The sequence below is a fragment of the Anas acuta genome, chromosome 1 (genome assembly GCF_963932015.1).
Source record: "Anas acuta chromosome 1, bAnaAcu1.1, whole genome shotgun sequence".
Taxonomy (NCBI): Eukaryota; Metazoa; Chordata; class Aves; order Anseriformes; family Anatidae; genus Anas; species Anas acuta.
Window position 1 is genome coordinate 126,801,741 of NC_088979.1, and position 20,413 is coordinate 126,822,153.

The 20,413-nt window shown below is 39.2% G+C and overlaps 1 protein-coding gene across 3 annotated transcripts in view; it reads left to right on the forward strand.

The window, feature by feature from the left end:
* LOC137841420 (very long chain fatty acid elongase 4-like) overlaps positions 1–20,413 on the forward strand; it is a 48,066-nt gene that overhangs the window by 10,446 nt on the left and 17,207 nt on the right. For 2 of the 3 annotated variants that reach the window (XM_068654285.1, XM_068654296.1), the window contains one exon: positions 11,636–20,412. The gene's annotated coding sequence lies outside the window, so the exon portion shown is untranslated. The remainder of the gene's footprint in view (positions 1–11,635; position 20,413) is intronic. The other variant, XM_068654307.1, reaches the window with a different exon arrangement.

Below are 20,413 nucleotides of genomic sequence, written 5' to 3' on the forward strand. Positions count from 1 at the left end.
GCGATTCCCTGCCTCATGCTGTAATCTGCCAGAATAATTTGTACTACCTAAACAATTCTTGAAACATGCATAGACCTTATTCTTAGGGCAGAGGATGGACACTCACAAAGAATATGAGCATCACCAGACTAAAAGGAGTTCCTCTAGGAAACAAAGGATAGACAGCTTGTGTAATGTGCTGCTGAGACCATTAACAAACCTTGGTTTCTAGGCAAAAGAAAGACTGGAAACAGCAGTGAAGAAAAAGAAATGAAAGTGGTTACCGTGTGAGCCTTCTTGCCTTAGGATACTGCACCAAACAGTGAGGGTCAGCTTCATTATTTAACTGTCAAGAACCTGGAGGTCTGTTGCACTCGTTAGCTATCGTGTCATGTCGTACAGTCATGGAAGCTAGTAGCTTGAGGCTGTGTCTCTAAAAGAAGTGGCTGGTTCTCCACTTTCCTTTTGCAGACTTGAACATCCATTCAACTTGGAAGCCAAGTTTTTCCTTTGTGATCTGAAGTTGTTCTGCCTTCATAAGCAGCCTCAGAGGCTTGTTTAGTACTGAGTCCAGCTAATTCCAAAAGACACTTCTGTCTAGATTGCTTGGAACAGCCCAACTTCAATGTGTTGGCACAGGTTATCAGCTTTACCAGCAAACTAGCTTTTTTGTTTGAAACTAGCACTTACCAAGTGGCACTCAATTAGTATTTTCACTCCAGTTTCATCATGTTGATGCTTCTCACGTGATCCGTCCCTTTCTCAGCATGGAGATGAGAAGAACCCAGGAAGGTTGAAGTGCCACTGGGGATACACTTGTGCTACTCGAAGGAGCACTGGGGCTGAAAAAATGAATATTTCTGTTGGGCATAGCCACTATTTAAAATAGATTTTACTTCTTTAGTCTCCTCAGTGCTTATTGATTATCATCCATGTATTAGTCTTGAAAGAGTATGGGGCCTCTGCCATACCATTACCAGTGGATCAAGCCTCCTGGTTCATCTTCTATATATTTTTTTTTCCATTTTCTCAAACCACATTGAGTTTTCCTGAAAATTAGGTTTTAATGCTGGAATTAATCTTAAAATAATGAGGATGATCGATTCTATAGGGTTCCAGGAAGGATGGTCAGGCACTCTACAAGCAGAAGAACCATGAAAGTCTTTGTTGTTAGAAAGAATACAAATTTTCCCCTCACATTTATCATCTCAGAAACAATCTGGGAGCTATCAGATGAGACACAGAAATATTAGGCAAAGCTGGACTTAAAGGAGACAGTATGAAATCAAATGTACAGAAGATAACTTGTTCTATAGAGGGACAGCTTTGCGTAGGCTATGAAATATTATTGAAACACAATTGGAACAATCCACTTAGGTAAAGTAATGAGAAATATGATTTATGAGGGTGAAGCCAGCTCAACATCATCTTAATGACCTAACATTAAATATATATTACTAAATTTGGTATCTCCAAGAGCATATTGTCAGTGTTCCTATCTAGTTCAATGATTTCCACTTATTTTCAAATGTTGGATAGCCATAGAAAAGGAGTACCCAGCTGTTTTGGGCAGAGATTACTTTTCTGGCCACAGACAAAGGTATACAATTTACAGAAACCTCACCTTTGCACACCATCATTGTTTTGGCTGCCTTGAGTAAAGTGACTGGTGTTTTGAACTAATACACCATATATAGACAATGGCAGACAAAGAGCCAGCATATGTTTGGTCCTGTTTTCTCCTGCTGCAGGGAGAGTAACCTCTGATAGGAGCACCTGTTATTGCAGTATCTTAAACAATCACATAGAACAGTATCTCCGGGGACAAAAACACAGCCAAGTATAAGCACAGATGTATTTAGATTTTCCTCCATGTGGGCCTCCTGTAACAAGGAGGGGAAATAGCATTGTATTTCCTGTGCTTCAGCTATCTAAGTTACTCTGAGATAAGCCTTCCAATGTCTATTAAGATAAATCAGAGTATAAGGTGTGACACGAATCATTCTTGAACCTATGCCCTTGCAGATACAAAGTGTTAAACATACATAGAGAGTTCTGAAAGCTTGAGCTGTTTTCCCTGATGCTGAGACTTTCTGTCCCTGAAGGTAGATTCCTGCCCAAGTAGCAGCTGATGGCCATTTTGGGTTTATGACCACCATTGATTCAGCATCTGACAGCTTGCCCTGTTTTGTTCCTGCAGGACTGAGGCAGAAGTTCAAGTTGGCTATTCTCAGCAGAGCTCATTCTAGGGACTGGAGGGAGGGAGTGGGGGAATCTCTTGCATATGACGTAACTGTGGTATGTCACACTTTTATCTGCTCTTGGAAACTGCAATGTGTCCTGTGCCTCAGCTTCTAGATAGAGATAGCCCTTTGTTGTGTTTCTAAAGTTTTACTCAGGAAATTTCCCCCAAACCCACAAAGTTCTTCCATGCTGTTTTGATGGGAATCATGAGAACATAGAATATATTTTGCTTGTAACTGTGTTTTATAATTTCTGTCCTTCTCATGAACAACAGCCAACAAGAGGAATGAGAAAGTGGTTTATTGACAATTAAACTTGTTTCTCTGTATTTTGACCACTCAGAATCCTCTGGGTGTTGCAGCACTCTGCATACAAGAATCACATTGAGTGCAGGGGATTTAAGTTGCAGGATAAGAGTAACACAGCATTCTAGAAAGCACCCTTGAACATGCAAAAAGGACCTGTTTCATTGCAAAGTCGACTAATGTTTCTAAGAATGATATGATCACATGAAGAGAGACCAGAGTGAGACTACCAAGTCAGTATAGATCATTTGGAGGACTGCAGCTCATTTGAAAACAGATAGCAGTACAAGGGTGAACCAGAGTTCATCTGAAGTACAAGACACCATGCCCGGAATTAACAGTGCTTTATACAGAGTAGTTTAATGGATGCTCAGTCAGAAAGACGTTATAGAAACAGAGTAGGCAGAAGGTAATGATCTCTAAAACAGGGTAATATGTTATTAGTCTTTAGGGGCAAATTGTCATACAGACTGAGTTACTAGGTTGGGTCCCAGTGAGATCTATGGGAAAGAGAACCACTGCTTTTTACCACAGAACTGGCTTTTGACTTTTGCACCACAAATATCACATCAGCATCCTAATGTGCTCCATTAGAAGGCAGAGTGAGTTTCCTTGATAAAAAGATGCAGTAGTGATGGGGTTAGCATGACACCACAGAGAGATGTGTAGGTGGAGTAAGTACTGTTGGTATCTCTGGAGCCTCATCCACTTGCTGTTTGTCATTGGCAGAGGGTATGGGGAATAGACTCACTCCATTTACATTCTCTCTTTGTACACAGCTCCTGATCATGGTCTCCTCTACATAGAGAATTGAACAACTTGGTCTGTGCCATCATATTCTGTGACCACTGAGTGGGACACAGTTTGTCTCTCAGTGTTCTGCAGTTTGCAAACATGAAGCAAACTAAACGAAAATGCATAGTTTTGGGGTCATATTTTCTGATGGTGCAAATCAGCACAGCCTCAATGAATTTGGTTAGCAATGCTGACCCTGGAGTTATAAATGTTTACAAATCTTTTGCTGTGCATATTATGGCAGTGTGCAGAAGACACAAAAAGAGCAAGTTTTTTTTTTTTTTGTGTGTTGCTGTTGTTTTTATTTATTTATTTATTTATTTTTCATAGACACAATTTGAAGAAAGGTTACAATAGTGGTCTGTCTTTGGTTCAAAGTTCTAGAACATGGTTCTAAACATCAGCCACAATGAACACTCCACTACTCCACTTGCCCCGAGTCTGAGAGCAATCATCAGTGTATGCACTAGCCTGTCATGTTCAAAGTACTATTTTTGCACTAAAATCCCCTTGAATTATATTAACAAATAACAAATAAGCTTCTCCAAGTTTTCATGAGAATCCTACAAGATATACTAGCGTAGGAACATATGAGGACTCTCATTTTTTCACAGCTGAAATCCTATTACCTTCCATGCATAGAGAGTTGCAACAGAAGGGTCTGCATGGAATCACAAAAGGAATGTTTCCTGTGCATTTGATGTGGCAACAGCACACAGGATTCCTTCTTAATACAAGCATATGAATATCCTTTGCAAGTGAATGGAAGTGCTAGAAAAACTCGATGTCCACTCTTCTGATTATTTATTTATTTATTTATTTATTTTCAGTGTGACTTAATTTTAGGATACAAGTGCAGCAAGTCTCTTTCCAGTCACTTGACAGTCTGAAACCCCAGAAGTCTGGATGTGTTTTACAGTCATTTCCCCTAAGAAACTGAGCAGCACAATCATGATCAAAGGCCAAAATACTAGCAGCTTTCACAGTAGCAATCAGTCTTTACTTTCTGGATCATTTTGTCTAGCTCACTAGTAGATTTAGGCAAGTTCAGTTTTAAACAGAGAAATCTTCTAGGCCAACTGAGTACCTGAGTATCACAGATGGCAAAAGGTCTGCAAGGAAGAAAGTAGTTATTTCTACCCCACATTCCCAAATATTCCAATAAAATCTAGAAACAGGAAATAAAATACTGGCCTTCTTTCTACCTTTACTTTTACAGCATCTTTACCTGAATTTAATAGTTCACGACAATAGTAAATCTCAACATAAAGGATGACACAACAGCAGCTGTTGATTAGATACTCAGGTCTGTATTTCAGGAGAAAAGTTCCAAAAGGGCTAAACAAGCCTCTGTTATTCCTTTCCCCAGTTCCTTGTCTCAGCAATACACATAAATGCAGCATGCTTTCCTTCCTTGTGTGATTTTTGCTGTCATTGTTTCCCATCTTAGTCTGGATAGCAGGGGGAAAATGGAACAAAAGTCCCAAAGGGCACAGCTGTCCATTGAGGCTGTGAGTAGCAGATGTCAAGTAAAGTGGATGCCAGAGCAGACAAGTGCCAAGAAATTAAGGAAGTGAGGTGCATTATCAGCGCTACAGAGGCTACTTACCCAGCACTTGCCTGTTTTGAACCTGGCTCAAGCTAAATATGCGAGCCTGTGGATGCTCACAAGTTCTACATCTAACTGTTGGTTTTGAAAGCCCTGCAGGAACTTGCTTTTCCTCCATTTGTGTCCTCCTCAATAGCTATACCACCTCCAGGTGTGTGTGCTGAAGGGAAAGTTGGTTGAAGCAGAAACTCTATCAACAACTCTCAAGAGAATTGTTCCTTATATCCATAAATCAAGAAACTGAAATGAGAGGAGAAAAGTGAAACCTATCTTTTTTTTTTTTTTGGTCAAGTTTATATATATTTTACTGTATGGACTCCTTTTATTAAATAAAACTACCTGTGTCTGTCTATGTGCATAGTAAGAGTGAGTGTATTTGCATATGTCTGTCTGTTTTTCCCACCAATCTTAGGAAGTCATATTTCTTTTGTCAGGCAGGTGAGTGATCATACTTTGCACTATAATTATCAGTGTCATAGCAAAACATGCATTGGACAGATATTTTATCAGCACCAATAATGGTACTTGACTGCTGAAAGACTTGATGATTTGCATAACTTTTGATGAGATGGGTTCTTTTAATATAGAAGGCAGGGCCTACTTCTGAATATAAAGCAGTACCTATGTTGTCTATTTTATTTCACCAACATTTTGCTAAACTAGGGTTATAATCATTTGGTGATTTCTTAGCTTGTAGCATAGTCACTAGCAGGGTTCTGCATAGCTCCATTTTAGGGCCAGTTCTCTTCAATGTTTTCATAAATGACTTGGATGCTGGACTTGAAGTTACACTAAGTAACTTTGCAGATGACACTGAATTAGGAGGAACTGTTGACTCCACTGAGGGTAGAGACGCCTTGCAGAGAGACCTTGACAAATTATACAGCCTGTCAACCAACAGCATGAAGTTTAACAAGTGCAAGTGCCAGGTTCTGCATCTGGAATGGGGCAACCCCGGCTCTACTTACAGATGGGGGTGGGAAGCTGGACAGCAGACTTGCAGAAAGGGATCTAAGGCCTCTGGTCAACAGCAAGTTGAATATGAGTCAACAGCATGCCTTGACACCAAAAGGGCTAAATGTACCATGAGGTCTATCAGACACAGCATTGCTAGCTGATCAAGGGAAGTGATTGTCTTGCTCTTCTCTGTACTGTTGTGGCCTCACCTCAAGTACTGTGCAAAATCTGGGTGGCCACAATACAAGAAGGACATAAAGCTATTAGAGAATTTCCAAAGGAAGTCTACAAAGATGGTGAAGTCCCTAGATGGCAAGACATATGAGAAGTAGCTTGAGGTCACTTTGTTCACCCTGGAGAAGAGGAGACTGAGGGGAGACCTCATGGTGATCTGCAGCTTCCTCATAAAGGGAATGGAGGGGCAGGCGCTGAGCTCTGCTCTCTGGGGACCAATGATAGGACCCAAGGGAATGGCATGAAGCTGCATTAGAGCATGTTCAAATTAGATGTTCTTGAAACTCAACGTTCTTGAGTGAGGGGATGGTTGGGCACTGGAACAGGCTCCTGAGGGTCTTGGTCATGACATCAAGCCTGCTGGAGTTCAAGAAGTATTGGGACAACACAGACATATGGTCTGATTTTTGTGTGGTCCTGTGTGGAGCCAGGAGTTTGACAAGATGATCCTTATGGGTCCCTTCCAACTCAGGATATTCTACTATTCCATGATATAGGCAGTGGCTAAGATTATGCTCCAGAACATGGGTAGTTCCTGCCCAACCCAGTCTGCATCTTCATCTACAGACTTTCTGTTTTGCTTGGTGACATGTTTTTTCACTGAAGTCAAGGTCTGAAAATCTCCAAGGATGGTGATTCCACCATAAGTATGGCTGAGTTGTTCCAGTGTGGCACCACTCTCATGGTGATTTTCTTATCCTTATATCTAGTTGGCATAACCTCTGCTGCAACTTCTGACCAATCATCATGGATTAAGCAGAATATTTTGGCCAGGGTTTGGTGAGTCTGAAATGTCTTCATGGCTTTACTGAAATCATTTCATTTTGCAAAGCCTGAAATATTTTATTTGTGTTTGGATCTTTTTTAAGTCATTCAGAGAACTGACATTAAAGACTCATTTTGCTATACAGTCAATCAGGAATGAAGGGATGTCTCCACACTAGAAATTTTTAAGCTAGTAGTCTTCAGCTAGACAGCATGAACACCTTTGCTTCTAAAGAGGGAGGACAGAAATAGAGAAGTTGGCACTCGTAAATCTTTCAGTGGAGTGTTGAGTTTGCTTTTCTAAAGGGTATTGGTGCGAATGTCCTTATTCTGTGGGAAGGCAAGGGATTTCCAGAAGTGCCAAGGAAAGCTCATTGCAGAGTTGGTGAAAACGAGATTTGGTTTTGCAGGTTTCATCCCTGGACCTGGTCACTTGACTGTTACTACCCACTTTTGCTTTGATGACTCCTCATGTTTTCACTGTGCAGTGCAGGGCAGGGGAACAATTTTCAATGGAGTTGCACTGAGGTGTTCTGTCTCCATTTCTAGAAGGCTTAGTTTTGTTTTTTATTAATTCCAGGAGTTGAGTGATTGTTTAAAATACAACAGTTTGGCACCACTGTCCTGTGAAGCATATGGGCACAAGACAAAGGTCTGACATGAGCCTCAGCTGGTATCCACTGACATCAGAGTAACTACACCTGCTAACAGCAGCTGAGTGATCTAGTCTCTTTTGTGCAAAGCTAAAGGTTTATTTAAAGGGTGGCCTCTGCCAGGCTGAAGGACTTGTTTTAGCGTGAGAGAATGAGTAGTTCTGTACTTCCCACATATTTTTTGCAACATTTACATCAGCTTACTGATGAGGTCTTGAGACAGGGAGAAAGCAAGCCTGATTATTCTAGGGGTGCATATATTCTTTAGGAACCCTAAAAAGGGAATACTAGCTTCCTATGGCAAGAATTTACTGGAGTTGGAAGCTGATCAACTTCCCAGGGTCACCCAGTCCTCTGGCTCTTCTGCACTGTCAGAAAAAATAAATACTCAGTGGTGCCAGGAACATGGAGATTTAGATGGTCTCTGTTCCCCAGAGTTACTGCACCAAATCTATAGCTGGGAAAAGGCAGCATAATTCTGCTTTGCTGTCTTGTCCTATTTGAAGCTTCAGCTCTGAGGATTTGTTTATCAGCTCTTCAATATGCTGTATTTCAATATGAAAATTCAGCATGTTACTATGCTAACTAAAGCTGACACTTTATTTTATAAGATATCTCCTTTCTGTGTGTGGGAAGATGGGTTTTGCTCATGCACTGAGGCACACAATAAGGCTGTTATCGAACATTCCTGTGCTGTTTTGAATTAGAAGCAGCACAGTTTAAAATCAGTAAAGCTACACCAGTTTAAAACCAGAAAGCTTTCAAAGACTTTACTGGGGCATTTTGTACAGATTGTCTCAAGTGAGTATTGAGGGTCATCTTTGGTCTAGAGATACATCAGTTTATATCTGCTGAGAACCTGACTTTGAATGTGTATTCTACCAAGTTTGTCAGATTTGCTATGCTGTTTTGCAGTAAATGCCTAAAGGCTTGTTTGGTGCCTGGAGCAATGCATAATAACAGGACTTGGATATGCCAGTGACCAAGCAGAACAGCTCACTTTCTGGAGAAAGAATTTTAGGAAGGTCATTCATGGGGAGGAGGAGGAATTTTTGGATCATTTCAGAGGTGAGGAGGGAAAGGGAAAAAAAAAAAAAAAAAAGGAAGAACAGCTCATGAAGCTCCCCAGTATAGGAGCAGTGCAAGAACTAGTGCAGAGGAGGATGTGAGTCACCTTCAGGCTTTGGCTTGGATAGCAGGGGAGGTACTTCCATCTCCAAAGCTCTCCCTCCTTTTGCTTCCTCACTTGATTTTCTCCTCTCAGACTCTGTGGTGACCTTTGATTCTCAGTTCAAAGAGGATAGCAGTGCTACACAAGTAGGAAGAGCAGAGCAGGGAAGTGCAGCACCTGCTACACAGATCTCAAAGGCTATCTAAAACATAGCCTTTTCACCGTGAATTTGGTCAGCTCTTAGAAGAATGGCCTAGGGGCTGTGGGTAAGTCTGACTGCCCTATCTTTTACATGGTCACGGTACACTCATGTAAGTGGGGAAGGAAGCACTAACAAATCAAAGCTTCTCCATTTCTTTACACTAGACTTTGCTTGCTTTGCACTATGCTCCACACAGAGATATTACTGCAGAGCCCTAAGCTGAGAGCCCCAAAACCACATACTCTCAGTACTGTTGTCAATAAAGAGACTAGAAGACATGTAAGGGATACTTTGCTTGAACTGAACTATCTAATACCTAGGCATAAACTCTGTGTTCATTTTCTAAGCTTTCTTTTCTTAGTATAAAAAGCTAGGTACTGATACCAGGTGATTCATGCCACCCTGTGATTGATTTAACAGTTAGTGGTACAGGGACACATCTTCTAATGATGCTGGTATGTCTCCACTGGCTGTGGATTTGCTGAAGACATCTAACTTCCAGATAGGTAAATTTAATTGAGATAAATGTTATCTCAGGAAGCAATTTCTCCTGCCATTTCTCACCTTCCTTTGCAAATGCTTCCAATGAAACATATGCCATGACTTGTAAGAAATGAGCATGGGCTCTGAAATCAATATCATGAAATGTTACTGGCTCTACCCATTTACCTATGGCCAGCTTGTAAGGGACTCAGAGCACAGGGGTTGCTGTTAGACCTGCAGTGGCAACCTGGAGGATGTCAGCACTAAAAAAAAACAACACTGGTTTGAGGACTCAGCTTGTTTATTTATACCCAAGGAAAAAAATATAATCCCTAGAACAAAACAGAGTTATCAAACAGTAAAACATAAGCAATCTCCAACAAAAACAAAAACTCTGCTCCAACAGCATTAGTATAGCCTTCATGTATAGGAAAGGTACATATTTCACAGTACCAATAACAGGTAAGATGTCAGGCTGTATCTTCAAATCAAATGCACAAGAATACAGTGTGTAAAGATTTATTCCTAAACTTGTGCTTATTCCTAACTGGAAACTAGCTGGCTATGTGTCTGCCCAGTAGATCTCAATCTGAGTAACATTACATGAGGGATCAGTCCATGAGTTCTAAAGAGAGCTGAGGAAAGTTGTACATGTGCATAGATATTACCTGATTTAGTTATTGAGTGTTCTCTCTTATGGTCTTATTAAACTACCAAATAGTTTCTTATTATGTTATGAGAAATTTGTTATGTCTTTGGCAGAGTTGTTTTAGGACTTTAAAATAAAATGTGCAGAATCTTCTTTAAAGATATTATGCAGATTTTTACTTAAGGTACTCTTGTGCCACTGACAGATCATATGCTTTTTGCCAAATATGCAGAACATTACAGGCCTCTAGTGGTAGAAATTATATATATATATATACATATCTGTGTAACTGTTCCTGATGGTTCTTATTCCAGTCTCAATAAAATGCATAATGCTTTGTGTTTATAGATTTGGCTTGCTAGTTTGCTCTCTTGAAAGAAATGAAAATTCTGCAGAGACCAGAAATATTAGTGACAATTTCTGTTAGCCTGAAAACCACAATGAAAAAATAAGCTAGGTCAAAAAAGAGGCAATTACATGGTGTATAACCCTGCTCCTGCTCAAAGTCAAAGGCTATTTTCAGTGGCCAGAAGAAGTACAATTCAAGCCCTTTCAGTGGTCCTGGCAGGTTACAACCATGCCACAACATATATAGTGAGGCCACTGCTTTTTCTGCTTGGCGTGTGCATACACAGGGCCCTACCAGTACATCTCAAAGACTAGACATTTTCTGATGGATATCATCCCCCTGACAGCATCTTAGTTGTTAATTGTCCAGTGTCATCCTCTTTTCAGTTTCTGTAAAGGAGCATGCCCTCCTGCCAGGCTTATTAGGTAGCATTTAACATTTTTTTAGCCCAGCACAAATTTATTTTGATATTTTATTGACTACACAGTGGCTAATCTACTTCCAGAGAGGGGTTTTCTTGTTTGAGAACAACAATTTTTCAGTAATAATAATAAAAAATATGCTTTAAAATAGCTTAATTTCTGAGATAAACAGTATGTGAACTTACACTTCCTGAGGCTGGACTTTGTGCCATTTTCATTACCTTATTTCTTCTGTAGCATGTTTAAGAGTTAAGACTTTCAGGTGGAGAACAGGAGTGAAGATCTGGAAGATGCGACGGTGATGATTCCTGAACTTTGGATAATACTTACTGGAAAGTGATAATGAAACCCAAAGACTGGGGATGTGGGGAAAATTATGTCTGCTTGGGATAACAGGGGCAGGAATACCTGCATGTATTAAACATTGACCACTAGCAAGACCAGTGCATGTTAATCAGTGTCTTTAAGCAGAGGAATCTCAAAATGTTAGTGAGCTAGCAGGGTTCACAGCAAGGGAAACAAGAGCTTCTCAGAATATGACTGCAAGTGCTCAGATGTCAAATTAAGCCCTTAACTCACCACCTTTGACTGTAGTGGCTGTTGTTTTTCTAAGTAGTTACTCCTGAGGAACAGAGCTCAGGAGAGGAGGCTGCAAAATGCCCAAGAGAATCTATTTGCTAATGGGGTGGTAGGAACCTAATGATAAATTATGTGGATGGCTATTACACTACTGGTCAGAAGTTCACTGCACAAACCAGACTACTTAGGCTGGCAACATGTTTTTACTTACTGAAGTCCTAAATGCATACTTTTTGCAGGGAGCAGAAGGAAACCATTAGATCTGTGTTTCTGTGTTACCCATTTGGAAGAAAGATGGAACCAGCAACCTGAGGTTCAGCATATTATTCTCATTTGAGTGCACAGACAAACCACAGTGAAGGAACTAGAAATAAAGAGACCTAGGGCACTCCTACTTCTAGACTACTTCAAGCAACTCATAAAACTCCTCTGCCTCTGTTTCTGTTCTACTTTGTCAAGATATCCTCATCTCTTTAGAGGTACCCCCACCTCACGTAAGCCTGCGAACCATGTGAACATTTATTGAAAAACAAACAAATAAATAAATAAGATTTTCCCTTGACTGTGCCCTCTTTTCTTATATCATTAGTTTTGACATTCCTAGTCATAGTCTTGTAATCATATTTTAATTGTCTAATACTATATCCCATTTAATTATCTAAATCTCTTCATAACAAAAAGTCATTTGAAAGGCTTCCTTGGTATGTTGGATATGAAGGGAACAAGCTGTACACTATCCATTATGTTAGCAAACAAATGAGATTGAAGTATGTGATCTGCATACTCATAAAGAGTCCTTCTTTCCAATGTCAGTGTCTGCTTTGCATTACATTGTATCTCCTGTGGCAAATTGTTTTCTTCTCTAGATGGTAGTGTGTTGACTTCCAATTAGGAGTATATGCTATTACTAAGAATGTTTATTTTCTATACTGATATTAGTAAAATTGTGTTCCAAAACACTGGAGGGCAACAAAGACAAAACTGCAAGCCCAGGAGCAAGTGCAATACTGAATGGATCCGTTGCAAGCTTCTTTCAATAGTTAAAGTGGGAAGGAATGTATGCTGCGGTCTGAACTATACTGAGCTACTAAAGCAGGATTGCTAATCCACATGATCACTTAGTATTTGGCCTATAACCTGTAAAGACATTAGGACTTCTGATTATAGTCTAGGACAACTTTTTCTAGTACATCATGCTGTTGCAGGGGAATGGAAAACCATAGATTTCCTATTGCTGCACACTGCAGTAGGAGGAGAGAAAATTCCTGCATGTTACTCTGGCTAATTTATTTATCCACATTTATGAGGACTCTACTGGCCAGCAGCAACAGTGATATTAATGATGCTTCATATGAACACATTACCTTTTATCTGAAGATCTCCAAGCATATGTAAACAGTAATTAAACTTCATAACACCCCAAGGAGTTAAAAAGGGTTCACGTCACTCACATCTATGACGCAGTTCTGCAGCTGTTTGACTGCGTATGGTCTTGCTAGTTATGGACTGATTTACAGCTAACTGAAGGAGACTGCCATAACTGAAGTCTGAAGTTGTTTTTTTTTTTTTGTTTGTTTTATTTTTTGTTTGTTTGTTTGTTTTTCCTTCTGTAAATGGAGGCCTATACAGGAAATGGAAAAGCATTTTCCTATTGCTTACCTACGCTACCTTCATTACTGTGATAGCAGTATACAAATCCCAGACAAAGTCCCCCTGCAGTAAGCAAGTACCCACTGTTAGTCTGAAGAAAGGTATTTTGCCCCAATAAGGACTTCATGTCACTGTACCTTTTCTTATGATCTATAGTAATTCAAGGCAAAGCTTTCTATTTTCATAGGCCATGAATAGATTCAGATTATGGAAGGGTCATAACAAAGCCAAATCTTTTTTGTTATTGTAAATGCAAAGCAATTTCAGGAAGGTGTTTGCTCTTTTCCAAACTGTAATTGCACCTGAAGGACACAGATTGGAACATGATGTATTACCTATTGGCTACACGATCCACTATTAGAAGATGGAAAGTTGAATCGTTCAATTTCTGGTTCCTATAAATATGTGCTCTATTTGGTTTCCAGATCATTGGGTGCTGACATACCTCATCACTGGAGGAGGAAAGAGGATTTTGCATCCTCAATTTGTATTGCTATTATAAGTACTTTTGTAGTCACTGTAGAGGGAATTGGAACCTGAAGAGCTTGCAATCTGCATGTTATATAGGATTAAGTGCTTTGCAGACATAGGCAGAATAAAGGTAGGAGTAGGCAAAATGGGAATAAAGTGGAGAAAAGTGGTTAGAGTTACAGAGACATCCTGGTTTGTCAGTTACCTTTTGAGTACCACATCAGTGATTTGCAGGCATTATTAGAATGAAAGATTTTAAGGTGAAAAGGAGTGAAACAGTAGCCATACATACTTTGACAGGGAGGTTTCTCCAGGTGTAGGATTGAGGCAGAAGGGTATGAAAGCATGGTGGCATCACAGAGAGATTTAGGTAAAACTAATCTGAAGTAGACATCTTTAAAGAGGGAAAGTGAGATTAGTGTCTTACAGGTGAACAAGAAGAGAGAATTGTGTCTTTAAACTGTAACAATCCCCATAAGGTTGACAGATTTTGTTGTGTTATTTCAGAGCATTTGAATTTGAACTCAGAATACACATGCTTTGCTTCTTCATTCCAGCATTCTGATTACAAGAGCATCCTCTTTCCTGTACTGTGGACCTTGGTGTGGATAGTGGAAGAATAGGTAGGTAGGGTACAGGTAGAGAAAATGACACTTCTTCTCCAGTCACAATGGATGCTCACTGGCAAATATTTTCCCTTCGATAAGAACAGCATTCTCAGTTCAGTGCTATTGATGGTTATGCTTGGGACTGAAATGCAAGAGGAAAACTTAAAAAAACATGAAGCACTCGAGTCTTAAAAGGAGAAGTTTGTAATGTTTTTGTATTCCCTTGACTTTGGGTGGACAAACAAGAGACAGTTGCAATCATTGCAGACCAGACAGGTATTGCACTGTAGTCTTATTATGAGGATACTGCACTAGTGGCAGCAGCACTAGTGGCAGCAGCAATTCAATGTATATTCTGCCTGTGTGGCTCATGCATATTGTAAACATTGAGGTCTGGTTTTGTATACAGGTACCAAGTGCTGTCTGTATCAGAGGTTTTGAACAAGCTAGTTCATTCTGTGTGCTTTGTAGAGCTCTAGGACTAGAGTAATATTCCTGACATCCCTTGGGCTGGGATTCCTCCTTCCACCTTTTTTGCACTGATTCTGAGCTCATAATCAGTGACCCTTTCTATAGTAAATGGAGAGAGAGAAGCAAGTCTAGATGGCAAGTCCTTTCTATAACTGGCTTCTGAGTTACTGTAGGCAAGCTGGTTCCATGAGGATCCTATTTTTTTGTGCAACTATTCATGGATTCTGGAGTCACCAGTTCAGAACTGAGCATATAAAGCTAGGTGAGGTAACCCCCATCCTAATGTCTAGATGAAAGCTCATCTGTTCCACCCTTTCTTTCTTTTGGTTCCTCACTTCAGGCCAAGATTTCAGCATGAAAAACTTGTTTTCTCTCACCATCCCTAAAGACTGCAGTTTTGTGTGTAAAATACCCTTATACCCAATTGATTAAGATATTATTTGGCTTGTTTCTAGGAGGGTTTTTGAATAATTAGAATCAGCATTAGGTCACTTCCCCTTACTAGTAATGGCCCAGGTTTCACACAATACAAATTCAAGTCATGATGACCATTCAGTAAATTTAGAGATGAAACTCAAAGGTTTCTGAGTTCTCTAGGCCTCTACATCATTCAGAAATGCACTCTTGAAGACAAGGATATTTCAGGCTCCTACCACCAAAGTTGATGCTTTGTAATAAAAACATGTAATGAGAAACTCTTTCTTTAAAGAACTGGTCAAGTAAGTAGGCAATAACATACTGACAAAAGGTGGGAATAGAAATAAAGAGGACTTAATCAGAAACCTATGCATAGGTATCTAATGCCACTGGAGATGCCTTAGGGAACCTCTGATATCCATGTGGAACTTACAGATACAGCACAAAACCTGAAGGAATCCTTTGCCTTCTGGTGAGCAGGAGGTCAAGTGAGATACCTTGGGGTATCCTGAATGCTAATAGGTGCCTTTGTGTGGGCAGCCAAATTGGTTCTTAGAGCTTCCTTAGGTATAATAGGAGCTAATACTGAAGTAGATACATATATGTTGACACCTAAGTTTAGTTATCTTTATCTGTAATTTTATTGCCCAATGTCACAAATATAATAGCTTTAGAGTCAGAAATAGAACACAGTTCTTGCACCCAAACTGGCAGAACATGGCTGGTATAGACTCATTGCCTCTAACTGTAGGTCACCTTCACCACACTCCTGTGAGATAGGCAAGTTTTCCCTCTGGTTTACAGTTTAGGAACTGAGGCAAAGAGAGGCTGATGAGCTTTTCTGAGTCCACGGCATATACTTCATATATCATATGCAGAAGAATGACACTGAAAAATCTGTGCTCCAAAAAAAAATATGTTTTTTTAAGACTATGCTGTAATTTTCCAGTCCTAAGCACAGAGACAGGCTTCTCAGCACTTATGCCAAAACCTTTATTTCCTGTTATCTTCCTGTAAACCTTCCAAGGTCTGTGCAATTAGCTGCATGGCGTAGAAGTGAGGCAATACAGGAACAGAATTCCTGTGCCAGAAGGAGCTTCTTCCTTCAAGAGTTTCAATGTACTTATGGGCTTCTGTTTGTTCAAAAGAGGCAAGAGTTTCGATTTTTTTTATGCACAATAGCTTTGTGGACTATAGCCAAATATACTGAAAAGTTTGGTACATTTGGAACCACTCAAGGTTTTCACATAGTGAAAAGTATAGCAGGCAACAATTGTCATGAAAATAAACTCTTTTAAAATGAAGTGTTTTACATCTTCCCCATCCCTAGAAATGTTCAAGGCAAGGCTGGATGTGACTTTGAGCAACCTGGTCTAGTGGCACATATCCCTACTCCTGGAAGGGGGGTTGGAACTGATTGTTAAGGTCCCTTCCCACCCAAACAATTCTATGATTGTATGATTCAATGTTTTTCAGAGTCTTGCAATGATGATTGATATCACCTTAAATCACCTCTAAAATATTCTTCAAAATGAACTTCATAATACAGAAATACATTTAGCTGTATTTCTCCAGAAATATACACGAGCTGGTAATTGCATATAAACATAACAAACTGAGTCATTCAATTAGATTCTGTAGGAAATTCTATTACCATAAAAACATCTATTATTATGTTACACATTCTTGCAAGAGTACTCATAAAAACAGCTGTTACTTATTTCTGTCACTAGCAATTGAATGCTGATGTGATATTAAAAAGTGTAAGGTAGGGTGGGATTACATGAATATCCCTTGACAAATCTGCTCATGAAGATGCTATTTCAGAAGTTCAGAGCTTTGTTTGGATGACAGTCTTGCCAAGTAATAAGGTAGTACTTCATCTGCTGGTAGCATTAACAGTATGATCCTGTCTTTCTTGAACTTCTCATAATTTTGATTTTTGATTATTTACACACACCATATGAGGCATATTATCCCACAGGTAGCTCTAGATCTTCTTTAGCAAGAGTGTAGATGTAGACATGAGCTGAATTAGAGACTTGATTTAGGGGGGACTTTCTTTCTGTGCTGGTGCATATGCACCTTTTCCATTTATACCTTATTGAAGTCTCTCCTTCTCCTGTACCCTTCATGTCAGATGAAGCTGGTCAGGAAAGTACCACCTTATATGTATGTTGCAAACCTAGTGCTGTAAGTCATCCTTCGGACTTCACCTCTGGTCAGGCATCCGGAAGCATAAGTTTCATACATACATTTCATACATACATACATCAGCTAAATTGCATATGAAGTGAATTTGTTGGCATTCAAGTCTTCCAAGGGATATGCAAGTTTCAGGAGGCATCTGACCTCCTCAGATCTTTAAATGTGTACTGATAGTTAAGGTTTTGGTGCCTTAGCTGGTCAGATATTCTTTAAACCAGCTTGAAACTCCTTCTGCTATTATTTGTTGTTTTGTTGACTTCAGCAGGCTGGTGATATCACTTGAAGGTGTGTTCCACTGCAGAAAAGATCTTGTCTTTCACTGTTTTCACTATCACCCCATGCCTCCCTGCAATTTAGAGCTGATAAAGAAAGTCAATTTGCTTGTTTAGTAAACTTACCTCAGCCTTTTTTTTTTTTTTTTTTTTAATTGTTGTTGATTATTAAAGTTCCTTGAACATGGCTTATACCTTTGTAACACTGGGAAAATGAAAATAAATTGCATATCAGGTCTGAGACTTTGAGACTTTCCCACTTTATACAATTTGGTTTTGACTCTGTGGATGACTGAAATAATATAATGATGGCCTAAAAACTGGAAAAAGTTAAAAAAAAAAAAAAGAGAAAAAAAAAAAAGGTCTTAAATTTGGTGTAATAACTTGGTTAATATCAAGAAACAGTTCTCACTTTTTCAAGCAATTTTATCTATATTGAAAGAAACTTTTTAGGTAGTTAAGTAATTTTGGTCTTATTTTACAAGAGAGTTAGCTAAATGCCCAGAACTAGAAGGAGCATGGCTAAAAGAGGTGAAGTTAGAACCCATTATGTTTTGAAATCTAGATGAGTACAAAAGCACATCTGTTTCTTATGAGGTGTAGGTGGGTAAAGCAAAGCACACAAGCTTGTCAGATCTGATAAGCCTCCACTGTGGTGTAAAGAGCATCAGAAGGATGTAGCCTGGATATCCAGATCAAACTGATCCACTTCTCTTTATCTTTCTCAAGTATTGAAACAGGTTTGTTTTGTTAGTGTGTTCTTTTAACAATTTTGTTCAGAACAATCAGAAGACTAAACAACAAACACTGTATTGGGTAGAACCTCTCAGAACTATTTTACTGATGGTATTAATACTGATAACTAATTTGTGGAAAACACCAATGTAGTGTGCAAGAAATTTGTAGGTTTTAAAATAGGTAGAATATGCAATCTTTTAAATCTCAGATTGACTTGCCTGAACTGACTGTCGTATATTGTACATAACTGAATTGCTTTTACTATGCCAGCAATACATATTCCTACAACACCTTTTCTTCTTGACCAGTCACTGAATGAAAAACTCAATTCACTTTGGCATTCAGAGCTCCCTTAATACTTCTGCAGTGAAAGAGTTATATTTTTTTTTCTGTTTCATGAAACTGAAAGCCACAAGGCTATGTTCCCCATAGACTTGCTCTGACAGTTGTACTGAAATCCATCAAAGGCCACCCATCATAGAAGTGCACAAAGTACCATGTTATTGATGCAATCTGTCCATCCGCCAGTCATGCTAATGAACATCTGCAATAGTACCATTGGGAATACTTCAGGAACAGGACAAGTTTGAAAAAATGAAATACACTTCATGGTAGTTTTTGGAAGAACTCATTTCAGCTTACATCAGTAATATCATACTTTGCCTCAAATGAAGTGCACTTGTGAAAATTCACTTAGATTATGTTTTTGTTTGTTTGTTTGTTTGTTTGTTTGTTTTCCAGTGTAGAAAGGTTTGATGGAAAATTTTGTGTCTGTATTCCTGAGTTTTATACTACCATATAAATATCTTCTCAGCAAACATTACTTAAAATTACTAGAAAACAGTAATAAAATATTCTCATCTATACATAATAACAGATGGAAAAGGCTTGTCTAATTTACTGACTCACACAGATAAATCACCCAAACCTTTTAAGAATTTGGGCACCAAAACTTTAGAAATGAATTTTATTGGCTAAAGTGAAATTAAAAACTCTGAGAAAGGATATTTATAGAAAATTATGAAAAACAAAAAAGCAAGCAAACAAACAAACAAAAAACCACAAACAAACAACAACAACAAAAAAAAACGGCATGTAGACTGTTGTGTCCTTGAACCTGAAGCAATGACAACTTGGATAAAAATAAAAAAATAAACAAACCATGATACTAAAGGTTAGTCCAACTTTCTCCTAATCTGGGTTACCCTTCTGATACCCCCAACCTCAAAGCCCACATCCTAAACCACCTTTTCTAAAGGTGATTAATCTCCCTTATAATTTCCATGTCATGAAGCATATTAGTTGTCCAACAGCATTAACAGAGGGATGTGTTTGGATCAAAACCTCCTATCACATGATATTTCTAATTATCCCATTGTCAAAAGCTAATCTTCAGTGTTTTGCCCTTCAGAAGTGCTTATGACATATCTGGTAACTGACAAAATGCAGTGGAACTGCATTATAATGCTACTCTCTTTTTTTCAGAGTTCTGCTAATAAACCATGTCCACTGGAAAAATAACAGGGAATGTATGCACCCCAGATGCAGGTACACCTCAGATGACCAAGCAGAACCACAGAGCATGGCATTGCACTGCTTATTGGTGGGATAGAGCCTGAGTGCTGTCTCAGCATTGGTATTTCCACAGAGGAATGAATCACATAAATCACAATTACTGATTTAAGCCAGTGCCATTTAAGGCTCTCTGTATTGTTCCTTGGTATGGCTGCCGAAGATCACAGATAGGAAAACTTGGTATCACTGTCAAACTCAATAATTTTTCATGTTTGTTTAAAATCAGAAAATGTGACTACCCAGAGCTTGGATATAAGGGGACAATTCCCCCTGAATTTGCTCTCCTTTCCTTGAGTGAATGAATAAATGAGTAAGTGGGTGTGTGTTCCTACCATTCTCTGCTTTCTCTTTTTGTGGTCTTGACTGAATTTGAGCACACAAAATGAAAACTAATGGCTACCTGTGATGGGCTGAAGCAATGCTCCAAACAGACTGTTTTCCAGGTATTGTCCAACAGACTGTTTTCCAGAATATTGTCTAGGCATGATTCTTCATTTTCTACTGTTTGAAAAGCTGTCATGTCATGTCCTGAAGAAATCTGCAGAAGAAATGCTGGTCTGGCTCCCACATGAAGATTTGGCTAGGCTCCCAAGTGTGAGACTAAAGG